General features: G+C 39.4%; 1 long non-coding RNA gene across 1 annotated transcript in view; it reads right to left on the minus strand.

Moving 5' to 3' along the window:
- LOC114064204 overlaps positions 1 to 9745 on the minus strand; it is a 30076-nt gene extending 20331 nt beyond the window's left edge. Inside the window, exons 1-2 of the long non-coding RNA XR_003572707.1 lie at positions 9736 to 9745; positions 765 to 772 (exon numbers count right to left, since the gene is read on the minus strand). This is a non-coding gene — a long non-coding RNA (uncharacterized LOC114064204). The remainder of the gene's footprint in view (positions 1 to 764; positions 773 to 9735) is intronic.
- Positions 9746 to 10305: the final 560 nt, after the last annotated feature.

The following is a 10305-nucleotide window of genomic DNA, read 5'->3' on the forward strand; positions in this document are numbered from 1 at the left end:
CATTCTTTCTTCTGATATTTTCTGCTGTTTTTAATTGTCATCTTGTTATTTTCAAAATAAATTATTTTTAAAAGGATTGAAAAATTTATATATTAGCTCCCTCCATCCTTGTGCTGGGAAAGAAGAATCATGACATAATGTCTATGAGATGAAGATTAGCAAGACAAAAATATATCTGGGATATGTTAAGTGATTAATCAATTTAAAATACATTAAATGACTATGCTCTGAGGGAAAGGTCAGGGGAAGAGCAGAGGATACAGCAAAGGTACTTTTTAATTTTATAAGTGACATACAGATTATGAGATTATGCACTTGCAGTGAATACAGAAGAAATGTTTTTTTGTTGAACCCATGTAAGCACAGAGGTCGCAAACAATGCTTTGTGGTAAACTTAGACAGTCCTTGCAGGTCCGGTGCCTGAAAAATACTGAACACAAGATAGTCTCTACTATAGCTATCTAACCGAGTCTATTTACAACCCTCATATCTTTTAATAAATTTAACTCTGTGTTCTGTGATATGAGGCAAGGTTCTTATTTTAATGTAAACATACTTTCATTTATCTTGAAAAAGATTTTCTGTATTTCATAATGAAATAACAAAAATATAAAACCATGTTCCCTTTTAATGATGAATCAGGTAGTTTCAGACTGATCATCCAATGCTACAGATAATGACAGTGATCAGAACACACTGCTTCAAGCCTTTTATTTAATATCTTCTTAGCTCAGATGAACGCAGTGCACTGTTTGATTAATCACAGTCCACTCTACAAACAGTGTCTGACTGAGGGAAACAGGATGTCTTAGAGCTGACCTTAGGCACTAGAAAGTGGGCAGCTACTTGAGTCGGAAGGCTGCTGAGAGCAGCAAAAGGCTTGTTCTGCCAGTGCCCATGGAAACACAGAGCAATAGTTAGTGTAAAAATGTTTACCCCTGAATACCCCATCTGCTACTGCTCGTGAGAGAGGATTCAGAATACATTAGGGACTGAGATGGAAGGGATAAAAAGACACTTAACTAACCACAGCCTTCTGTGAACAACTTTGTCTCAGAAAAAATGGCATGTTGTTGCCTTAGGGATTGTTGTCCTCATCCTCAGGTAAGGATTTCATTCTGCGTACCCTGTCAGAGATGGCTTTCAAGCTTAGAAACCTAGACATGACAATTTAAAGCTCTCTAAAAGTAGTCCTTAAAATTTGTATCGGTAGCAGTAAAAGAAGGCTGTTGTTTTTGTTTTGTTTTGTTTTGTTTTGTTTTCTTGTTTGTTTGTTGGGGGGGGTGTTTGTTTGTGGTTTTTGTTTTTTTTTTTTTTTTTTTGAGGGGTGGCTTTGGTTTCTCCTTCAGATGCAGGTGGCATCTGATGGCATTTTGCTTTTATTTTTAATGTGAATAATACTGTCTGAAAACAATTCCCCAAAAACAAAAGCTGCCGTGTCTCCAAATATAGTAGCTCTAACAGTAGCAATGTTGCAACTGCAGAAGACTATAAAATTGTTCTGAATTGTTTCTAGAAGCTGAGTCCAGACACTCAAGGAACATGTGAAATGTCAGGGTGACAGAATGGGGCTGTGCAAAGAATGCACTCTCTTGAACGAAAAAAAACCCTGCACACAGCTGATGGAAACAATAAAGCATATGAAACTGTCCAGGAGAATGCCAAGACACCTGAGATCTTCACAGAGGAAAGATGACTTAACAGTAAAATAAATATTGCTCTCTTTTAGTTTAGTAATTTTGACAGTTTATGCTATAGGTTATGACAAAGACAGTCTATGGGGGAAGCCATCAACTTCAAGCAGGTCACAAAGTTAAACTGCCCACCATGCTGGTTCTGCACAGTGGCATTTATCAAAACACACAGCATTCTCGTACAGCAAACAAAGCTTTCCTGGGCATCAGGAGAAATCTGGCACTTTTTTCTTCCCAGCAGGCTCCTGGGTTTCTGTGTCAGGAAGGGCATCTGCAGAAGCTGGCTAACCAAGCTGGTAAACAATGGGAAGTGCCAAGGAGAGTGATTTATCTACTTCTAACCCATTTGTAGGAGATTGGTGTCCAAATCTTTATAGCAAAAAGGTCGAGGTAATGTAATACTTAATAATCAAGCTTTCTTGCTGAGCTTGTTGAAAAAAAAACCAAAATAATAATAAAAAGAAAATAAGAGAAAAAGAAAAAATTAGAAAAGAAAAACAAAAAGAAGAAAAATTACAAACCCAAGTGGAGACATGTAAAAATTAAGAATGCAAAACTACAATGACTCCTAGGTTGGGTTTTTTGTTTGTTTGTTTGTTTGTTTGCTTGGTTTTTTTTCCCAAAAAAAGACAGTCTTCAAATCACCCTTTTGCAAGTTCAAACTTCATAGGCTATATTTTAACATTTTTTTTTTAACTCATAGAAAATAAAGGTAATAATACAAGAAATTTTCTACTTTCCTATAATTACTTTCACTTTAAAGTAATAGCCAATACAATCACAACATAGAAAGTGTGGTTTAATTTGGAATAGTCTGACTTCCTATTTGTTAGCAGCTTTGCAGGAATGCTCGATTTATGAGCCATGTTTTTTTCATAATTTATCACTCTGGAAACTTAACTGTACATATTAGGAATAAATCTATGACAAAAGTGTGAAGATAAGAGCTTTTATTATATTAACAGGATGAAAGTAATATATACAAGCTTTCAGGATCTAGTTATACTATTCCTCCTCTCCTCTGATTTTTACCAGATGTTGGATTTGAGACACTTTCAATAAATTGAGAGGAACATTTTGTAGTCAACATAAGAAAAACTGTAAGATCAGAGGTCCATGCAAAGTAATCTAAAGAACAACACACTCAATGGGGTAAGAGCAAGTCTAGGAGCCTTAAGACACGTGAACATCAGCATATTAAGACTCTGCTGTTCACTCACATAAAATCCATATCCCAGTGGAGTAGTTCCTGTTTTGAGACAGTTCACAAAGGTGCTGTGATATCCTCCTCTACTTCCATACAAACCCTGAGAAAACAAGCATATTCTTTTGTTTTTGTGGAATGTACATTTGTGGAATGTACAGTGGCCCTCCACAGAAACAAAATGTTCAAATGTATCTTAGAAGGTCAAAAAGGTTGGCAATTGCAGTTTCAGTAACAACAAACACACATTTTTTTCTTTTTGAGCAGATGGAAGCAAAACTATGCATGCTTGGAGAGAAGTGAACTTCAGTTTTCCTCCCTACCATCTCAGAAAGAGTGAAAATGCACTCTGCATGTCTGACAGTAAAGTCATGCTGGACTAATAACAGAGAGAGTCATCTCCAGGACATATATGGATTATATTTCAATTCACAAAACAGGAAGAAATTACCATAATTTTTACCTGTAAAATAATTAGTAGTCAGAGACAGAGAACATAGCTCAGCATCTGGCCCATCAGGTGACTGAGTGGATGTTTTAGAAATATTGATTTAATGAACCAATAATTTCATTTCATTCATTTCAATATTTTTCCTACTGTCAGTAATTTTGCTAATATGCTACCTATAATGAGTATAATTTAATGAAAAGTTACTACTTATAATTTAAAACTACATAGTCTTCATAATGCTATGCATGGGATAATAGAAAAGGAAGAAAATAACTTATCTGAAAAGCAAAAGGATTCAATTAGGTAAACTAACATTAGGTGTTCAAACTATATTTGTCTTAAACAAAATCAACATCAAAACAGAAGTTCTGGCAAAAGTTTTGCATTTTGGAAAGCTGTGCCATGCATTACAAAAAAATTCAGCCCTAGTTGCAGAATTCTTGAGAGAAGTTGTATATCTATTATATAAACAAGCATCTATCAGTTTTGGATCATTACCATAGAAAGAAAAAGTATGTACTTGAGTATTTCATTATCAGAAGTATTATGCTAGAGGGAGGGAGGAGGCCAGGAGGTTACATACTCTAAAAAGAAAGTCTTTCATAATGAAGCTATGGTAACCAGACCCATTGCCTCAAGAGGCACATCAGATCTGTTGTCCATGTGCTTCACAGGTGGTTTGCACATGTGCAAGAGAGTTGATCTATTTGGAATAGATAAACTACTGTGCAAGTGCAGAAATCATTCTGCATATTCTGTGTAGGTGTGTGGTAGCAATTCCAAGGAACTTGGAGCCTGTGGAGCTTATGATACAGACCATCTGTTTATCAGATACAGATCCAATATATAAGTCCTCCCAACAGATGCACAACTTCCCAAACTCACTTCTCTTGTACTGCTTACTGTAAGTGCAAATGTTTCCAGATACTGGTTCAAAAAAAATTAAAAAAGAAATTAAAAATTCCAGATGAAACCAGTCTTTTACAAAACTAGCATCTGCAGACAAATAAACGATAAGTGTGAGAAATAATAAAGATCTTCTACTTCGTCATAACAGGGGAGGTTGGCCTCCTAAGAGGATCTATCTTTCTTTATTATGCTCTCATAGTCAATAACAAAGTAGATAATTTGACTTTAAATGGCAAAAAAATCCATTTATATGCTTAAGATATTTTACGCTACTCTCTGAATGGTTTTTGCAGCTTTCTGAAGATATTAAAGATGGTACTGAAACAATATGTACAGTTGCACTCACTGCTAAAGAGTGCATTTACAGAAATGACTTGGATATTTAGGAAATTATAGAAGTTACATATCTAAGAGTCTAATTTAGACTGATATGTTTGCTACCTATTGAAGTGCATGTTGAGTTTCTGAGTAGGTATTTTTGATAGCAAACTAACTCCCAAAAATAATAACTGGCCTCACCTCAAGACATTTTAATTCACCCTCTTGCCAAAGGTTGAAGGCGTTCAATCTGGCAGGAATTGCAGAAAATGCAAAAAAGTATTTACATATATGTACTTAGTATTTATATATATGCGCTTAGATGTGGGAGAATTGTTCTGGATACTTTTCCCTTTTAGTCTGGAGTTTTCTATGTGATATCTGACATTACATTTGAGTACAACTTTTTCACAGGTGATCAGAACCTGTGTGCCTTTGATTTCGCAGGCTTCTCATTTAAGCTCAGGGTCTGCAATTTACAAGAGGGTCTGAGTGCTTGCAGCAGCTGATGCCAGTAATACAATGCTCTGGTGATATAAGATACTAGGAAGGTAGTGTGAAGTGTCTTTATGCTAAGTCAAATTATGCCACTAACAGCTGTGTAGATCTACCAATATGATAATAGGTCTAACCACCATGGAAACTGGTCCTGTACAACCCAGAATGTCTTGCAGCAACAGTTCATGGAAAACAGGCAAGTCAGTGGAGAATTTTCAACAGAAAGAATTAACAAGACAAAGCACTATGGGATATGAATATATCCCAGCTGCAGGCTTCCTAAATTGAGCAGCGTAGAAATGCCATATTTGAGCCTGTGATTGCTTCTAGGCTAAACAATGTAAATGTAGTCTGCATGTAAAAGAGGAAGTATGTCAGGAGTTGTGAAGATAAATTAATTAATATTTCTCATATATTTTTTCTAATTTATAATACCTTCATTTACATACTTTAGCAATGAATTTTAAGGAAGAAGTTGTTAGGAAATCAATAATTCAGTGTATAACAGAGTAGTGCAGAAAATATGCCCCAGGCCAAACTGAATGAAGATGATTAAACAAATTACTGCAATAGGGGTTCATTAATTGAGCATTGAACACCGAATGAGACAAAGAAAAATAGTATGTAATTATGAAATTAAAGATTATATTGTTGTGTATTTACACAAGGATGCTATTAGTCTTTCTCCAACCACTGCCAGCTGTTGTCCACCATGACCACATCTAAGAGGGTTATTTTTAGTTTCCTTGAAGGACAAAAATTTGGAAAATTACTTTTCACAAAATAAAAAGATAATTACAATAATTCTTTCTATGCTCTTCCCCTTTTATAATAATATGTTATTTATAGATTTAAAGAGGAAATATATACCAATGGCAGTGGGAGAATTCCTGGTGGTGACACAAGATGTGACTGTCAGGGATCACTGAACACTCCAACAAGCTAACAAAAGACTTTTGCTTTCCCTCTGCTTGTACAATTCTGCCCTGCAACTGTTCAAAGCTAAAGAGTAATAACCTTAGAAATCTTACCCAGGTCTAAAAGCTCTGCACAAATTTTTACTACAGCAAAGCTTGGCGTCAGGAACTACCATATCACCTATGCAGCTTATTTGGCTTTGTCAGCTCCTTTCAGCCAACACTTGTCACAACCAGGTCAACTTCACATTAGAAAGTCTTGTTCAGACAAGATGAATTCTCATTAATTCCCTGAATCAAAGATTCAAGGACCACCAGTCAATTAAATCAAGGGCTGGATTGAGAAAGATTGTGCCCTCTTCCCTATGAAGAATATCCATGCCTTTACGAGTGGCAGTAACAAGTACAAAATTTCTTTGACCTCCATCTTCTGTCAAGTTGATTATGCAAATTTTTTCCTTCTGAAAACAAGCCCATACTCAAACCAGATAGTGATATACGATTGATCTATAAATCTATTAAACTGTCACTCAGGATTATCTGGAGGTTAAGTACAAACTTAAATCATGAGAGAGATTTCCTCTTTGTTTTTTTTGGGTGGGGTGTGTGTTTTGTTTGTTTGTTTGTTTGTTTTGTTTGTTTTGTTTGTTTTTCATAACAAAGGAGTTTTGTTAAAGGGTCCATTAGATTCAAGATCACTTTTTCAGTCTGCTCTGGAAATAGCACTGCCTTTTCACACTGTGGAGACAACTATTTTTTATTCAGGACTGTAAACAAATAAATGAGGTTATAAATAAAAACTTATCGCCTGACTGATCCAGATTTTCATTTGTATGGTTTGGTATAGACAATTTCAGAACAATTTTATTTAAAGAGTCATGGGTGATCAATGCTTTCTGAGTCATGGTTTTATCTTCTGTGACTGATAAAAATACTAAGCCAAAGGGAATATCTAGTGGACAAATTTTATCGTTTGGAGAGTTTATTTGTATATTAGAAAAATTACAACACGCAGCACTTTACTTGTATGAACTAGAGCACAGAAACTTGATTTTCCCACCTTTCTATCAACCGGTGTTTATTGTCGAGGTAATTTTGAGATTTCAGTTACATGAATACAAAACTCAGCTGAAGTGGGAGCATGATGCAGTTTGGGTGAGTTCTTAAGTGACTCCCGGCCGCTCTGTGAAGGTTCCAGGGCTGAAATCACCCCCCTGCCCCGCTGCCCGTCCCTTGTGGCAGGGACAGGCAGCGGAGGCACCTATGCCAGGAGGCAGAGACCATGCAGCACCCAGGAAGTCCAGCAGCCAAGAGACTTTATTCAAATCTCCCCCCCAGCTTATAAGGGCTGGTGGGAAAAGAGGGGATTGGCCATTTGGCTAGCCAATGCAGGGAGACAATATAATAACTATTGCAACACAGGAACCAATGATAGGCAAGAAAGTTAACAACTTCAAACGCCTGCATCTCACCCTTTCTTATTTATAATAAAGACAACATTTGTAATTTTAATGGGATTTAACAATGAAGATTTTCTAGTTGAACCTGGGGTAAAGGTTAATATAAAGGTTGATATAAAAATGAGAAAGCGAGTAAGACGATTTGTATTGAACTTGGGAAAACAGGTAATTTTAAGACTTATGTTCCTATTATAAAAAGAGAAATCTCCAAATTAAATTTTACTTGAGTCTGTTTGGGTGACTCTACCCGAGCCTGTTAGGGTGGCTTCCAACCCGAGCTTGTTTGGGTGCTCAACCCGAGCCAGTTAGGGTGGCCTCCAACCCCGGCTACTGATGCCTCCTGATCAACTAGGCTAGTCCTTGGTTGTTTCAGGAGACCGTTCCACCACACATACTCCTGATATAGCTTAAGGCTATGGGGTATGTGAGTTGACCCAAGAATCTTTCATCTTGGGGACCAAAGCTATCTGTTTTCAGGGTTAGAGGGAAACAGGAATATGCCAGAGCTGCTCCCACCTTGCACTGGGACGCTAACTCTGGGCGTTCACCCGACACAGAATGTCTTCTGTGCTGCAGCTGCCCTCCCCTTCACAGAAGGAATAAGGTAAACGATACCCTATATCAGGCCCATTTGACGAACGCTAATTGGATAGGGAAGGGGGAACCCCAGTGCAGAGGCTTTCCTTTTTGCCCCTAGCTCTGGGAAGGGATGTGCCCTCTCGCTCTTCCCCCTTTCACCCCGCAGCAGCTCATTGCCCCACAGAGAGAGAATGATGGCACCGACTGCCAGGCAGCAGGAACGCAGGCAGAGAGGCCCTTACTTTTCTCTGCGTGGAGATTTCTAAATTAATAATAAAGAACAAAGATGTGAATTTGTTATTAAACAACAAAGAAAAAGTAAATCCTAATGTTTACCATTGAAGTTTGATTAACTGCAAATTATAACATTCCTATAGTTTGGAAGTAATACATACATTCCCCGTTCTCAAAGCAAATAGGTAGCTGCTCACTTCTTTTCCTTCTCCCTCCCTTTTTTTTTTTTAAAAAAAAAGGGGAATTAGGTTGGGGCGGGTTGTTGGGTTTTCTTTATTTTGCTGATCACGGTGTACCCGGTAAAGATATGTAAAAGTAAAACCTGGTAATTAACATATGAAGAGTAAAGCAGAAAAACTGGTTTGGGTATTTTGAAGCTAGACTGTAAAGAAAAAAAAGTTGAGGGAAAAGGGTTGGGGGGTGGGCGGGCAGCAGGGGATGGGTCGGCCGCGTGGCTGGAGGTGGGTGGTCTCTCGGCACTCTCTTGGTGTGTAGAGCGGAGGCACGTGATCCGGGCGGCGGTGTGGGATAGAGAAGTTTCTGCGTCGGGGCAGAGCGGGGGCCACTCCAGCGGCGGCAGCTGGCGCTACTTCCGCGGCCCTCACTCGGCTTTCTCCATCCGGCGGCGGCGGAGACGTGGCGGGCACTTTGAAAATGTTGCTCTTCCGTGTTGAAGACACATGTTTCACGTGCAGTCTGTGTTGTTACCCGAAGTTCGCACCACGCTGCACTCTCAGCATCTCCGTGGCGCTCCGCAGCCAGTACTGCTGTGTCGATGCTACACCGGTTGCCTGCAGCTCCCTCGGCCCCTCCACCCCCCTGGGCCACAGGGGTCGGCATCGTGGCACAGTTCAATCGCCGGGTGCTCAGCAGAGCCTGCACCGCTGTTCAAAACGTCTCTCCTCCCCGGCAATGCAAAGACAGGATTAGTCAATGGTGGAGGGGGAGCGAGCTGGTATCGTTCCCACTGTTTATATTTAAAAGTATATTTTGAAATTGTTTACCAATTTCGTGGGCGGAGTTTGTGCCGTTGGGCGCCATCTGTTGCAGTTTGGGTGAGTTCTTAAGTGACTCCTGGCCGCTCTGTGAAGGTTCCAGGGCTGAAATCACCCCCCCGCCCCGCTGCCCATCCCTCGTGGCAGGAACAGGCAGTGGAGGCACCTATGCCAGGAGACAGAGACCACACAGCACCCAGGAAGTCCAGCAGCCAAGAGACTTTATTCAAATCTCCCCCAGTTTACAAGGGCTGGTGGGGAAAAGAGGGGATTGGCCATTTGACTAGCCAATGCAGGGAGACAATATAATAACTATTGCAACACAGGAACCAATGATAGGCAAGAAAGTTAACAACTTCAAACCCCTGCAAGAGAAGATACTCTAATTTTTGCAATGTAACTGGGTGACAAATTCTTTTAGACAGATGACACAGATGGAAAACTTCTAAGATTTTAGGATGAGTTATCAGCACTACTATTACTCCTGTTTCTCGCGAGCGTTGCAGGAGCTGTGACTTTGTATTCAGAAGGGTTTTGCCACTGGCTGGAATATTTACAGAGCCCATAACTTGCTCCTGACCATGATTTTTCAATTGATCAGGTTCTCCTTTTGGACTCTTTATACCGATTAAGAGGAAATCCCAATCAGAATGATGTTCCTGAAATGGCATGTATTTATATTTGGATATACACATGCCCCCTCACAGTGAAAGTGTTTCCCAATATTCAGAGACAACCCCCTGTGTTTCAGTGAGTGCCCATCCCCTCTGCTCCTGTCCCTGGCCACCACTGAAAAAAGCATGGTTCCCTCCTGTGCACTTAAGTTCCCCCTAAGCATCCCCTCCTCCATGCTGAACAGTCCCAGCTCTCAGTCTTTCCTCTTCAGAGACACACTTCAATCCCTTCATCATATTTGTACCGCTTCACTGGACTTTTTCCAGTATGTCCAGTATGTCCAGTACTCCAGATGCCATCTCACCAGTGCTGAGTAGCTTTTATAGTGCTTTTACCAGTGCTTTTACAGCCCAGGACACAATTAGCCTTCT

This window comes from Empidonax traillii, unplaced genomic scaffold (genome assembly GCF_003031625.1).
Source record: "Empidonax traillii isolate 1590-97213 ecotype Southwest subspecies unplaced genomic scaffold, ASM303162v1 scaffold18:size2335232, whole genome shotgun sequence".
Lineage (NCBI taxonomy): Eukaryota > Metazoa > Chordata > Aves > Passeriformes > Tyrannidae > Empidonax > Empidonax traillii.